The sequence below is a fragment of the Amblyomma americanum genome, chromosome 7 (assembly GCF_052857255.1).
Source record: "Amblyomma americanum isolate KBUSLIRL-KWMA chromosome 7, ASM5285725v1, whole genome shotgun sequence".
NCBI lineage: Eukaryota > Metazoa > Arthropoda > Arachnida > Ixodida > Ixodidae > Amblyomma > Amblyomma americanum.
The window spans coordinates 125,824,090-125,839,157 of NC_135503.1; the positions used below are offsets into that span (position 1 = coordinate 125,824,090).

Below are 15,068 nucleotides of genomic sequence, written 5' to 3' on the forward strand. Positions count from 1 at the left end.
TTTGGGCAAAGGTGGTTAGTTCGCCCCCTCCTTCGTTGTCGGTACAATCGCTAAAGGCAGAGGATATCAAACTTAAACAAGAAATTGAGCAGCTAAGGGAAGAAATTTAAGGCATAAGAGCTCAGTGCAGTTTGTCTGAATCTTCTTTGCACGAGGAAGGCGACATTAGTGGCGAATAACCCATGTCTGCATCGAACGAGGCGAGTCGCGATCAATACGGAGCGCATCAACGCTTAACGGAGCAGGACATAAGGGAGATAACGCGAGAAGAAATGAAAGAGCTAGAAGCCACACTGCTTCAGAAAGTAGGAAATACTCTTCAAAACATAATTGAAAGTATGATAAACCTCTGATAGAGCCGATACAGGCCCAGCTCAGTGTCTGGGAGGTCAAAATTAACAGGAAGCTATAGGGGAGAGTGGCGACAGACCGGTACCGTATACGGTACGCCAGCGGAATACCAAGCTAGAGGAAAACTAAGAGAACTGGCGACTAAATCTCAGAGAAATAAGTACAGGCTACATATTACGCAATGGAATTGCGGGGATTTTAAAAAGAAAGAAGATACACTATATCAGTATCTGGAAACCTTAGAAAGGATGCGGAAGTCATTGCTAAACAAGACGCTGGCACAAAAGTCAAAATTAGATCGTATAACACCCACCAAGTGGATCCATCCACCAGTATCCTTGTACATAAAGAATGTACGGCCAAAAATGTATATTTACAATCCGAAAAAGAAATCGAGCACACATTCGTGCAAATCCTTCCGAACAAGCGTCACCAGCAAGGAGCCTTTGTTTTAAACATATATAGTAGACCGCAAAGACATAAGGACAATTTCTCGAAGATCTTTCACAAGGCCATTCGAATAGCTGGTAGGGCACCGTTACTAGTGGTGGGGGACTTTAACGCCTGCAGCTATCAATGGGGTACCATAGGGAAGACTCTAAAGGCAAGAAATTAGCAGAGGCTATTACTGACATGGGTTTCACCATTCTCACAGATCCCCTTCATACGAGCAGAATAGAAAACAACGTGACTCGTGACACATGCCCGGACCTCTCCCTAGTGCGAAACGTAAAAAGCTACGAATGGGTAAACACTGACGAGACGCTAGGGAGTGATCATTGTCTCCAAGGTAACGAGTGAGGCGAACAAACTTAGGAAAAAGAGGGGTGAAGCGCGGCTCACTGACTGGACCAAATTCAGGGACTCGGAAATTCCAGAGCTCAGACCGGAAGGGGGACGGGGGAGGTACTGAGGTTGGGCTGAGGCACTCATAGACAGCAGAGAACAATATGCGACCACGGCACAAACAAATAAGGACACACCGGCGGTGGACGACCCCCTCATGCCTCCGTGGGAGGCCAGGAGGGCTCTCACCAAGAGATGGCGTAGACAAAAGCATAATCGGATATTGAAACTTAGGATAGCGGATCTCAGCAAGCAGACGGAGGCATACGCGACGTCTCTCGCAAAAAGCAATTGGATAGCCAAGTGTAACTCCATGAGCGGCACTCTCGGCTCGAAGAGCGCGTGGAGCTTACTGAGGTGCCTCATTGAACCGAGACAAACGAGGTGGGATGAACAGTAGAAAGTTAAGACGATCATTACACGAAATTCAAGGTACAAATGAGCAACTCGCTAGAGCGCTAGAAGACAAGTACATGTGCACCACGGTATACCAACACGCGGACGCACTGATATACACCGGGGAAGAAAATGAGAAGCTAGATGCGAAATTCACTAAATGGGAGGTCAAAGCGGCGCTAGCCAGTATGAAGAAAGGCGCGGCACCGGGAGATCGCCGCATAAATCAACCCGGACAATTTAAGACCCATTTCCCTTACGTCGTGCGCGAGCAAGCTTATGGAAACGATGGTCGAGAAAAGACTATCTGAGTACATAGAGGACTAGGAAGTTTTGTCTACAAATATGTTCAGCTACCGGGCACGCTTGTCAGCACAAGACGTGCTTTTACAACTTAATAGGGAAGCCATAGGCCCCCGTTACGACAGTCGACGGGACAGAGCATATCTTGGCTTTGAATTTGAAGGGGGCCTTTGAAAAGTTAAACAAAGTAAGATACTAGAAAATCTCAACATCACAAACTGCTCAAAGCGGACTTACCAGTACGTCAAGGACTTTCTCATGGACAGGAAGGCCTACATCATGATAGACAACAGTAAATTTGGACTCTTAGAGATGGGAACGCGAGGCACGCCTCAAGGGGCGTTAATGTCGCCTCTGCTCTTCAACATAGCCATGATGGGCCTCCCCGGGAGGCTCAACGCGATAGATGGCGTGAGACACGCCATCTACGTGTACGACATCGCTCAGTGGTCGTCGGGTGGCAGTGTTGGACAGATAGCGGACGCCTTACAGGAGGCAGCGTCAGCGGTACCTGAGTATGCCGAAGAGTGTGGCCTTAGGTGTGCACCCACGAAATCAGAGCTCCTTCATATCACGGGGGATAAAAAATCTGCAAGCAAATTTGAAATATACATAGATGAAACTCAGGTCTCGGAGGTAGAAAAAATCCGCGTGTTAGGGCTCAAAATGAACAAAAAAGGTAACTATGCCATAGCGTTTAACAAACTAAAGTTCACGCGTCCGAGCAAATCAGTAGGATGATTGGCAGGGTATCTGGCAAGCACAGTGGACTCATGGAAAAGGACATCTCGTTACGCCTGGTGCAGGCTGTCGTCATTAGCAGAATAACATATGCAGTGCCCTACCTCAAACTGCGGCAGAGCGACAAGAAGGAATTAGACGTAACAGTCAGAGCGGCCATCGAGAAGGCACTTGGACTCCCCCCCCCCCCTCCCCCCCCAAGAAGTCAACTGATCGTCTTCTCCACCTAGGAATGTATAACACGCTGGAAGAACTATTCGAAGCTCACCAAACAAGCCAAATAATGCGGTTATGAATGTCCAAAGTTGGTAGACGAGTCCTCGAGGATCTGCACATAGCGCTGCCACCAACAACAGAAGACAGAGGGGGCATTCCCAAGGACCGGAGAGATAAACTACTAGTTAAATCGATACCAAAAAACATGCATCCCGAGCCCAATCAAGGTAGCAGAGAAGCCAGAGATGGAGCTATAGATAAGTATTACGGCAGCAAAAATGGCACGTGTTATGTAGACGCGGGGGCCCTACGCAAAAGGGTATCTGCACTGTCGCAGTCATACGCAAGGGAAAGCAGGTGGATGGACTCTCGGTGAAAACTAGAAAAATTGAGTTAGCCGAGGAAGTGGCGATAGCTCTGGCAGCCACTCACTCCGACGCCACGCACATAATTTCTGATTCTCAACACGCCTTTCGAAATTATATAAGAGGAAGAACAGCGCCGCTTGCCAGCAGAATTTTAGCAGACGCGCAACATAGCTCTATGCAGAGAACAAAACAATCGGTATGGGTGCCCGGACACCAGGGAATAGAAGGGAACGAGGCTGCTCACACAGCCGCCCGAGCGTCTCTTCCCCGGAGTTCCACTGAATTCCCAGACTCTGTCGGGACTCCTGTACCGAATCCGCTTACCACATACGCGGACATTACAGCATATCTGCGCCTCAGTAGGCAGACGTTCCCAGAGCCCGCCAAGGGCCTGGATACAACAGAGGGACGACACGTCAGAAGGCTGCAAACGGGGTCGTTTCTAAGCCCTGCGATTCTGGAACACATAGACCCGAACTTTTTCGGGGTACTGTAAATTTTGTGACATGTGGGCCGACGCATATCATATGGTACGGGCCAGGCAGAAAAATCCGGAAATAAAGAGAGTAAATCAGCCAACGAGAGAGGGCTCGGAGGCGACCTTGTCCGGCTGCTTGGACCTGGATTCCCAGAAGGCTCTGGTTCAAAGAGCGCGGGCATCGGCTACCGCCAATGGTGTCCCGGAATGAGGACTACCACCCAGGCAAGGGAGTGGTGAAACCCTCCACTCTCTCTAAAACCCAACCCATTGCATCCAGTAAAGTTTTACCACGATCACCACCTTTCTTGTAGTACGTATGAAGTGATAATATTAGTGAAACCGGTCGAGATTTCAGCCTGTGAACTAGCGCCACCAGTGGAGTAAAGAGTGAGATGAACACACGAACGAAGCAATAGGTGCGAGTACATGCTCCTGTCGCCCTGCTTCTTGAGATACGACCCGCCTCGGTGGCTCAATGGCTTTGGCGTTCGGCTCCTGTTGTCAAGGTCGCGGCATCGAATCCTGGCAGCGAATCCTGGCGAAAGGAAAAAAACGCCGGTGGGCTGTGAGTTGCCAGCGCACGTTAAAGAGCCCCGTGTGGTTTAAATCAGTTCGCAGCCCTCCACAACACCGTGCCGCATAGCTAGGCCATGCTACTTTAGGACGTGCATGCGCGAGAGCGGCCCAGCCAGCAGCGGAAGCTCCGTTGCCGCACGACGGTTCAAGTGAGCAGCAGGTCAGCAGGCTGGCGGCGGACGGACGGCCAGTAAAAGGGAGCCGCAGGCTGCAGGGGCCGCAGCCCTCGAAGAGACATCGGGTCCTTCGGCGGTCATACCCAGCGGAGCCAGCCAGGGTGCAGTGCGCGGGAGCTGTGCGCAACAGCTGCACGTTTCCAATAATTCGCAAAGCCTACAAGGTATTTACTAAGGTAATCGCTAATAGAGTCAGGGCCGGCCGCCTTAGACTTTAATTAAACAAATCACCAGGCAGGCTTTCCTAAAGGATATTCCACAATATATAATATTCACACTATCAATCAGGCAATAAAGAAATGCGCAGAATATAACCAACCTCTATATATAGTCTTCATTGATTACGATAAAGTACTTGACTCAGTGGAAACCTCAGCAGTCATGCAGGCATTGCGGAATCGGTGTGTAGAAGAATATTATATAAAAATGCTCTTTCCAAGATATGCATAACGACGGCACAGCTAGCATAGTCCTCCATAAAGTCAGCAATAAAATTTCAATAAGGAAGGGCGTCAGGTAAGGAGACACGATCTCCTAATGCTATTCACCGTCTGTTTACAGGGGGTATTCAGAGGTCTGAATTGGGAACAGTTGGGAATAAGAGTAAATGGAGAATACCTATATCATCTGCGATTCCTGATGACATTGCTTTGCTAAGTCACTCAGTAGGTGAACTGCAAATCAAGATCAATGAGTTGGACAGGCAGAGCAGAACGCTGGGTTTAAAAATTAACATGCAGAAAACCAAGGTAATGTTCAACAGTCTAGCAAGAGAAAAGCAGTACACAATTGGAAGCGAGCTGCTGGAAGTTGTAAAGGAATACGCCTACTTAGGGCACGTAGTGACATCTGATCCGGATCATGAGAGGGAAATAACTAGACGGATAAGAATGGGGTGGAGCGCATATGGCAGGTTGTCTCAGATCATGATTGGCAGTTTACCAATATCCCTCAAGAGAAAAGTGTACAACAGTTGTATCTTACCGGTACTCACCAACGGGGCAGAAACGTGGAGGCTAACGAAAAGGATACAACTTAAGGACAACGCAGTGAGCCATCCAAAGAAAAATGATAGGTGTAACGTTAAGAGACCGGAAGCGGCAGAGTGGGTGACGGAAAAAAGGCGGGTTAATGACATCCTGGTCGAAATGAGAAAGAACTGGGCCTGGACAGGGCATGTAATGCGAAGGCAAGATAACCGCTGGTCCTGAAGGGTAGAGGAGTGGATTCCAAGAGAAAATAAGCGTAGCAGGGGGCGCCAGAAAGTTAGGGGGGCGGATGAGATTAAGAAGTTTGCAGGCAAAGGGTGCATGCAGCTGGCAAAGGACAGGGTTAATTGGAGAGACATGGGTGAGGCCTTTGCCCTGCAGTGGGCGTAGTCAGGCTGATGATGATGATGCGCCCGTTGGCTCCCTGGTGCGAAGGAAGCTTCTGCGGAGGTGGTGAACACAAAGAGCTCGTTGGGAAAAGAATAGAGAGAGCGACCACGGCCCGCTGACGAGGAGGACCCGTCCCGGGGGCGAAGGGAAGAAAAGGTTCGGGAGGGCGCGGCCGGCAGTGAAGACGAGGCACAACGGTTTTGGACACAGTGCAAAGAGGCCTCACTCTGACGGCAAAGTTGTGTCACCGCGCTTGTAAATAACTGCAAATAAATTCGGCACTGTAAAATCTCAAATCTTCTCATGGTGGTCTGGCTGAGTAGGGAGGAGAGGAAAACAAAAGAGAAAGGAGGAAAGGAACCCGCCTGATTCCCATATATGGAAAATTTGTCATTCTCTAGTTTATATTCATAGATCGTGGGGAGTGCTCATACCACTACTGGCGCAGTGGTGCAGAGGTTAAGCGAAGCGTTGCTTCCTCGGCGGGCGGCTGTTTCAAACACAGCCACCGTTGGGGGTCGTGAGAAACAGGTTGCTTGGGAAGAGCAACCTGTCGCGAGCAATTATTAATTTAACTGCCACCTAGGACGGTGGGCATGTTGCGATGACGTCAGAAGGTCACGCGACCAAGGTGGCAGGAGGGCCACCTGCTTTTTCGCTCGTAATGTTGCCACCGCCAAATTTCCTGCACAACGGGAGCAATCTCGTTAAAATAAAATCAAGACCCAATGGTGTCTACTCAAAACTCCGGAAGGGAGGACAAACTAAGCAAGGCCGGTGTTTCACGATTGGAGCCCTTAATTTTAACCCTATTCCTCCATTTTTTTTCTTCCACCCTTCGTCGCTGACTGGCGCAGTTCCACAGCGTCGGCTGCTATTCCGTACTGCAGGCTATAGAACTGGGATACAAGTGAAGCAAAAAATTGGCGATGGTTTAGATTTGGTTATACCCGGAATGACGCGATAGCTAAAGCTGGCCGGGTGGAACTTGGTTACGTGACCAACCACGTGATCTGCCACGGCGCTGCCGGCAGCTGCTCCGCACCACGTGACAGCTTGGCGGCGCAGCCACAGGGTGCGGCGTCGCCAAGCTGAAGGCTCGAAATGCTACCGTAATGTAGCTATCGCTGCAAAAATCGCTGCAGTATATCAGTCCGGTTGATCTTCTTCCTCCAAGGTAAAGAAGTGGTCGACGTTACGCTCTGTGTCTGGCAAAAGGCTTTTCGTTCAGCTTACAGGTGCAGCGATCAGTCAGAATATAATTTGGCATTCTTTAGGCATGTTAAATACCACCTAAGCAGGATACAACGCTTTGATCACATGACCTTGTCGCTTCTGACATTTCTCCGCCACGAGAGTGTTCTTTCGAAACACGTCCGTGCCTCGTCAACGCCAACGGCCAGGATGGCTCGATGCCTGACGTAGCAGGCATGTTTTATTACCGCCGCGATAGAGGAAGCCTTTCGTCCAAACCATCAGGCTGTTGGACATCCGACGGAGGGATTGCCTTAACACGGGGGCCCCTTCTTGGCACCCAATGCACGTTTGTGTGCACTCCATCTAAGGTTAACTATCTCACACATGGCGACCGGTGCGGTCGTTTCGAGAGAAGCCTCATTATGCGTAGCTGCGTGACGAGCTCCAAGCAGCCAGCGCTATATCGCACTCCCGAAGGCATCACGGCAAATGTTGCGCGACAATGGCGTCTTCGGCGCACTTTGCAAGGGCGCTTAACGTATGCTGTGGCTCACGCTTATCAAGTGCGGCAATTATATATACTGCGGTACGAGAGCGCTCTTGGCTCACGTGATGCGTCTCCCTTCTGGGATTCCGTGCGCGTGCTCTGTACGATGAGAGTCACGCGGACAGTTAATGACGTACGCCTTCTTTACTTGCCATGCGCATTCGTTAATGAGACTGCATTATGCACGGGTTCGCTGTCAAAACCCCGCGTTTTAGAGTGCAAGCTTGCCAAGGAGTCTGTCCTCGGTGCTGGAATGCGCCAAAAGAACGATGCCATCTAGAGATTCCACCTGCAGGCCACGGCTACACTTTCTGGTGTCCTCGCCCTTCCCTGTTCGCAATCTAACGAGCCCCCCAAAAAATTGCATTTCCAAATACTGAAATACGAAAAAGGTGGCAGCTGGCGCTTACTCGTTTTTTTTTATTGTTGCGAAGCTTTCATTCTGAATCAATACCCCTACCCTGGCTGACCATTCACTGCCACTGTTGCGTAACCTTGCCGGCAGGGTGACATTAATTTTATGCTTATTCAAACGGCCAAAGTTTTGAAGCCCCTCGAACCAATGGCCGACTTTTCAAGATTGCCCGCGCTTCAGAGAGGGGCGTTAAAGGCTGGTGTCTCTCTGAATCGGGCTATCATGCAGGCTTGTAGAATGTACAAGTATACGGTGGATTTGAGGATCGTTCTTGCGAGTGGGATGGTTTGTTAGTGGGGCTTCCGATGAGCTAATTCCCGCTTTGTACACCTCAGCGCCTACTAATTTCAAGACGCATTATGCAAGTCGCCCTGTAGTGCCGACTGAGAAATGCGAATTCTTCCCAGAAGGAACTCACAGTTCGTAAATTTGAAGCGGAACCAGGCATGAAGAACTCGCCTCCCAACTTCCATTACTGTGACGAAACTTTAGAGCGGCCGTTGCCTGCCCTACGCCACGAATCAAATACGGAGGTTCCTAGCTTGATCATGTAACGACAAGCTGCCGGTGTAGCCGTTGCGCTTCGAGATGTTTGCGCGTTAGCTGATTGTACTCTTATTCCATTTGCGTTTTTTAGAGCATGGGGATGCGAGAAACAAAGCAGGATATTTGCCACGAAGCGCGAATGGCAAGTGAAACAGCGCTGGGAGAAGTAATATATCGCCGTTGCGGCGGAAAGAAAATTGTTGTGGAAACAATTCAGGTACCAGCCATACAATATAAAGTGGATTGGTAAGAGAAAACTAGGTGAGGCGGGCCATGATAGTTGCAAAAGTTACAATTATAGTTACAAAATGGCCCACGACCGAACTCGTCTGCGCTTCCACACGCCACCGCGTTTTGGACTGATCTTCGCGACATTATCGCATCCGTCTGCGATCATCAACCATTCTAAGAACAGCTCCGCCAACATTTCTCAAATGACATCGTGACTTATTAAATCGGAGACTTAAGATTCACAAATTTAGAATGGCCACAAGTTTTTCTCTAGACATGTATTTGCCATATCTGCTGCATATATGCTACTTATGTTAGAACGCTACCTATTTTGCACTTATATATGTTTTGCATCAAAGTATCCCCTGTAAAATATTTTACTTATCATTGTGCCTTGTATTTCGCATGTATTCTTCTACTTGTTCATATTGTACTTAGACGTTTTTTGTGCCCCTTACTCAGTGCCCTTCTAGGCCCTATAGAGTATTATGGATAAATAAGTAAATAAATAAAAAATATCGAAAATTGCGCATTATGGAAAGACCCCGGTCTCCTTGAAGTAACCGCCGTGTTGTGGCAGATGGACGAGTGGTAAATGCTGCGGTTACTTTTCAGCGCGAGAGCGAGGCCTTTGTGTGCGTATGCTGCCTGCGTACGCCCCATGGCACGTGTCGGCCAGTGTACACGTCCCGACGGCAGCGTGCGTGGTAGCCGGAAGGGATGCGTGAGAACACAGAGAATGATCAAGAAACGGCGAAGAAACGAAGATTTGCAGTGACCAAGCAATAGCGAAGCACAAGATGACCAGCAAAATCGGCCGAGACGGTATACGACTGGGGTTTCAGCGATGAAGCTTCCCAGGAACGAGAACAGAAAACTGGGCGAGTTGGAATGTATTCATATTTAAGCAGCGCGAAACACAGGACAAGAGAAAGAAACATGAGACGACACGAGCGCTTTTCTAACAACTGAACTTTTATTTTAGAAAGGTTAGATATATAGGTACCAAAACAATAGCCGAAAAAAACACAAAAAACCCAGAACATAAAATCGCGATAGTGCGTAAACCGTACGTACAGTCAGTGGGAGGTTTATTGCCTCATTTGAACAAAGCGCAACAGCAATCTTAACACATGACATGCACCCAGCTCTCACCCTGTCGCCACACATTCCCCAGGAACGTGAATCTCTTTTTCCACCAGATTGATAGAACGCGAAGCAAGACAAGATTCAGACTCCTGCCTTATCAGAAATGCTTCAACAAACTCCCTGCAGGTCCGGTCTGGGTGACTAAACAAGATATTTGCCCTGTCCAAATGGGGGAAACAGTCTTTACATTTTCGGCAGTGCACGGCGAGGTTCGACGAAACTGCCCCTTTTACTGACCTGCGATGTTCAAACAGCCGCTCGATTACACAACACATAAACAGCCCAGGAACGCTGCATGCATCGAGGCACCCCAGGAAGGACAGCGTCTGCGGTCGAGGCCTCTGTGACCGCCGGAGCGGCGGCGAAGGGTTTTGCCGCGCGAGTGGTGATAGTCGTAGAGTTATGACCACCGAGCGGACGTGGCTCGTGCCTCACGCTTTGTCGTTATCAGATGGGGCGTAGTGTAGAAAAAAGACGACTCTAAAGGAATTGAAACTCCCATCATGAAAAAAAGATTCCTTCACTGACTGGCTGGTGCCGCGACCTGCAACTTAATTGGCATTTCGGGATATCATGCAAGCAGCCAAAGCGGAGTGTCGTGCTTCGTCATCATCGTCATTAGACTGAATATGTGCCCGCTGAAGGTCTCTCTCATATATGTGCAATTCACCCTAGCCTAGCAGTGCCAGCTGCGGCCACCGTATTCCCGCAAAGTTCTTAATCTCATCCGCCCCCCTAACTTTCTGCCGGACCATGCTACGCTTGCCTTCTCCTGGAATCCATTCATTTACCCTTAAAGACCAGCGGTTATCTTGCCTTCGCATCACATGAACTGCCCAAGCCCATTTTTTTCCTCTTAAAAGTGCACTGAAAAGGAATCTGAACTAGTCTTTTTACCGCGGGAACTCTATCTACACGTTGCGGGCATTCTTAGAAACTTCAAATTATTGTCCTGTGCGGCCGGCTGTCCTATTTAAATCGAATTAAACGTCCCGGCTCCCGCCTTTTTTTTTTTTTTGAACTGAACGCGGTAGGTAGGCGGTGTCAACCAACGCGTGGAGTGCGTTTCAGCTTGTCCAGTGGCGGCATCGCTTTTATTTTGTTTTTCTTAGATTTCTCTTAATAAATAGTTTCAGTCTTCGACAATATAGCCGCAGATCAGGCCCACAGGAATAAAAATACACGTGGACTCTTTGGTTTACGTATCACTCTGCCGATGGCAGAGCGGCTAGTCGCCACGGGACTGGCTGATGACTCCTCCTCCCAAGCGTTCTGAGTTCAAAAAAAAAAAAATGCGGGAGCCGGGACGTTTAGTTCGATTTCATTGGGGCAACCGGCTGCACAGGACAACGATTCAAAGTTTCTAAGAATGCCTGGAACGTGTAGATGGAGTTCCCCGGGTAAAAATACGAGCTCAGATTCCTCTTTAGTGCACCTTTAAATTCGACTAGGATGTCGTTAACTCTTCCTTGTTCCCTCACCCACCCTGCCCTCTTCCAGTCTCTTAACGTTACACCTATCATTTTCCTTTCAATAGCTCGCTGCGTTATCCTCATTTCTCCTTTTTTCATTTTCTCCCCTCCGCCTACGAGACTATCGAGAGGTGTCGAAGCCTCTTTTTTAATGTGACTTGAATGCAGAATATGGCTTGTTTATACGTTTAGACGGAAGCTTGGCCGGGTTAGTGGCGCATATTGGCTATCCTTTGCGCAGCACAGTGATCAGAATAAAAACAGTCAAGAGATCGCAGATAGGATGCAAGCTGGCGAGTGGATTACAAGCGCAGGCTTTGTGACGTCCTCACCAACGAAGAAAAGTAACGAGCGGGAAAAGGTTTCCAGCAATAAAACTTTTATTTCAAACTGCTACGCCCGTGCCACCGTACATGGTCACTGGGCTCGTACTGGGTGCGTTAAAAGCACATTTTCTTCGATAGCAATCAGAGCGTAAAAAATACGTTCATGATTATGAAATACAGAACAACGTAGAACGTGTCGGGATTTTTGGCTCATTATAGATGCAGAGAAAGAACAGCGCGCAAAACAGACACGTACAGCGAAGAGCCAAAGATGCACACAAACGCATACTAACAACTTTACTCCGTGAAAGTGTACATATGGTTTGGTTTATGGGGTTTAACGTCTCAAAGCGACTCAGGTTACAAGGGATGGCGTAGTGGAGGGCTCCGGGTAATTTCGACCTCCTTGGATTGTTCAACATGCACTGACATCGCACAGTACACGGGCTTCTAGAATTTCGCCTCCATCGAAAATCGACCGCTGGGGCCAGGATCGAACCCCCGTCTGGCGGGTCATCAGCCAAATACCGAGACCACTGAGCCATCATGGCGGTCTTTAAGTATACATATGAAAGAAGCCAGCGGTCATTGGAATGAAAGAAATCACAAGTGAATTACTTGATTAGTGCGGTTGATGAGTGGGAAGTTATGGGGGAATCTATTTTTACCTGAAATATAAATGATGAGAAAGAAATAATGCACGTATTCATGAGCCCCTCATTTCCTTTCCCTTGTCTGTCCAATAGTTTTCAAGTGTGACTGATGTAAAATGCGAACAAAGGTGTAAAAGATTAAAACATTAGAGAGGTTCATTATCAGGGGAGCAAAGTGCCGAGATGAAATTGCATCCAATCGAAACATCCCGCAGCCATGACGGTGCCCCAATGAATGCTTGCGTAAAATGAGGCGCAAAATTGATCACTAAATGCTTCAACAAGGGTCTTAAGCGGTTAAAAAAATTTATGAAGCACTTTTAGATTTAAAAAAATAACGTTAAAGTAATGATCTCTGTAAGGCTGAATTTCACAATAAATGAGGCTGCCGCAAGGTTGTAGTTGAAAGGCGACGAGGATGTGCTTGAGAGTGTGGCCACGGCTTTTGCTCTTTAGCCTGTGTATCCGAGTTTTAGCACAGCGTGTTCGTCCGTTCTTTCCGCCCAGCAGGCGCGCAGAAGTGCTACTGCGAATGCGCGATAAGCTAACCGGAACCGACTCCTTCCTGCAGCTCGCGCGGGGGCCAAGCGGAGCGCGAAGCTGTGACCGGCGCTGCTGTACCAGCTGGTCCATCATGGCAGCCGCCGCATCGCACTTTCTCTTAAGCATTCGGGCTCGAGTATGGCCAACAATGTAAATATTTGATTTTACATCTTGTAAAATGCTTAAGAAGAGGCTTTCAGTTGTTGGACAGGGGAACGATAACCTATTCATTTTGTTCAGCTATTTAGCGTGAGCGGAGCAAGTGCTCTAAACCGCTCTGCTTAAAGTGTAAATTAACTCAATGCTTTGTGTATTTCTCGGCTACGTGCTAAATCAGTGGAAGAATGGGGGTTTTTCATTGGACAATGCAGCAGATCAAACGAACAACAATAACAAAAAACTGCGCGAAAGGCGCGCATTAGTGTCGCCGCGAACGCGCGCTCCATCCCAATGATTGTGAACAGGTTCCACAGCTATATCGGGAAACCAGCCCCTTGTTTGTGCGCTTGACAGCGTACTTGTGCTTCGAGAGGGGCGTTCGCATGGCATCAGCGACCGGCGATGCCGCTAGCGCAAAAACAAGGCTTCAGCAGTGCTAATTCAGGAAACTGTGCCGAGGTTCGGCCCCCAAAGCGTCGGACGACTCGGAGAAAAGATTATTTGCCGTCGAGCGATGCCCGAAGCGAGCCCGTATATAAAGAGTGTCCATCAGCAGTTCATCTAACTGTGCGCGTATACTGCGCCGCATTAAAGCAGCTTCGATGAAGCGTGCGGTGTTACCGGTCGCGGCGTGATGTATGCATGACGTCAAACGGACGGTCCGATGCGCATCGTCGAAAAAAAGGGGATAACGCTGAGGGCTCGGATGGCTCGCAACGCGTGACCCCTCGACAACGACAGCACGCAAGCAGCGGGGGAGATGGACGCGCGATTAAGCGACGCGGGGGGCCGATGGCCGCGCCCCCTCGAAGCTCGCCGTGCTGCTCGTTGCTTCGGTTACGCAAACTGGGGGCACTTTCGACCCCTACCGTTTTTTTTCTTCTGCGCACGGGTGTGTTTGTGCGTGTGGGCAATTCAAAGGCTTAATTTTTGTTGAACCTATTATCTGCCCTACCACAGTTGCTTCTCCGGCCAGAAAGCACCGTGGCTGTGTTAAAGGCAGGTACGAGGACTAGACCTAACCAATCTCCCATCAGTTCGTGCCTTCGAAACATACGCAGGAATTCAACGTCTGCTGGAACTACTGCTCGCAGTTCTTTATGTTGTGTTCCTGTTTCCTGACGCCGAGGCAAGGAGAGCGGCATATGTTCTTCGCGTTCCTCCTGCAGTGCCCCAAGTATGCAGACCAGCCCATCGGCCGTACGTGATCCAAGAGAACTTCGCGCTTTAAAAGGCCTGGTCTAAGCCGCCGTGACGAGCGCTGTCTCGAAAGCTAGCGTATCGTCTGCCAGGGTTGGCTTCCGAGCGATACAGTGTATTCAACGAAACACATCTGCCACAATATATTTATCGGCGCGTATATTTGCCTGAGTTAATATAGTAAAGTGGGAATGAGTTTAACGCAGAAAAAAATAAAAGTAAATAATGTGGCCTTCACCCTGAGCCGAAAAAGAAAATAATATTCAGAGGCTCATTTGAAATTGCAACTTTGGAGGTCCAGGCTTTGTTAACAGGAAAGTGAAGGGACAAAACGAACACCCAGGGGTTCTTTCGACTGATAATGAAATTTGCTTTTGCAAGGTTACGATTTGACACAGATGCAAGCAATGGCTTCTGCTCCTGCACTCGATATGTCTAACATTTTGTGCCATGTGAATAAAAGCTCTTTCAAGATAAATGCTCTGGCTCCTGAGTGACTGGTTTTCCCCACTTAAACAGAGACACGAGTCTCAAATAAATATGCAAACAAAAACGTTTTTTCTCAGTTTACCTCTCAGCGCTTTTAAATTACATATTTTTTTTTATTTGACACCTCAAAGGCCCTAGGTATGGGGCATTGCATGAGGGATGGGCATGGCAGTTAAACAACAATGGTATTGATAGCGTTCTTAAAATGGATGGCGTGGGTGTGGTGCACGGCGTCCCTGTGGTAGATCATCCCAGTCCCGGGATGACGTGACGATAAAGATCGAGAATGAGTTGGTAGTTCTTGCGGT

General features: G+C 48.7%; 1 protein-coding gene and 1 long non-coding RNA gene across 2 annotated transcripts in view; one reads left to right on the top strand and one right to left on the bottom strand.

Moving 5' to 3' along the window:
• The window catches only part of LOC144099536 (uncharacterized), a 325,768-nt gene that overhangs the window by 217,366 nt on the left and 93,334 nt on the right, over positions 1-15,068 (bottom strand). The window lies entirely within an intron of this gene.
• The window catches only part of LOC144099537 (uncharacterized), a 116,142-nt gene continuing 114,043 nt past the window's right edge, over positions 12,970-15,068 (top strand). Inside the window, exon 1 of the long non-coding RNA XR_013307425.1 lies at positions 12,970-13,062. This is a non-coding gene — a long non-coding RNA (uncharacterized LOC144099537). The remainder of the gene's footprint in view (positions 13,063-15,068) is intronic.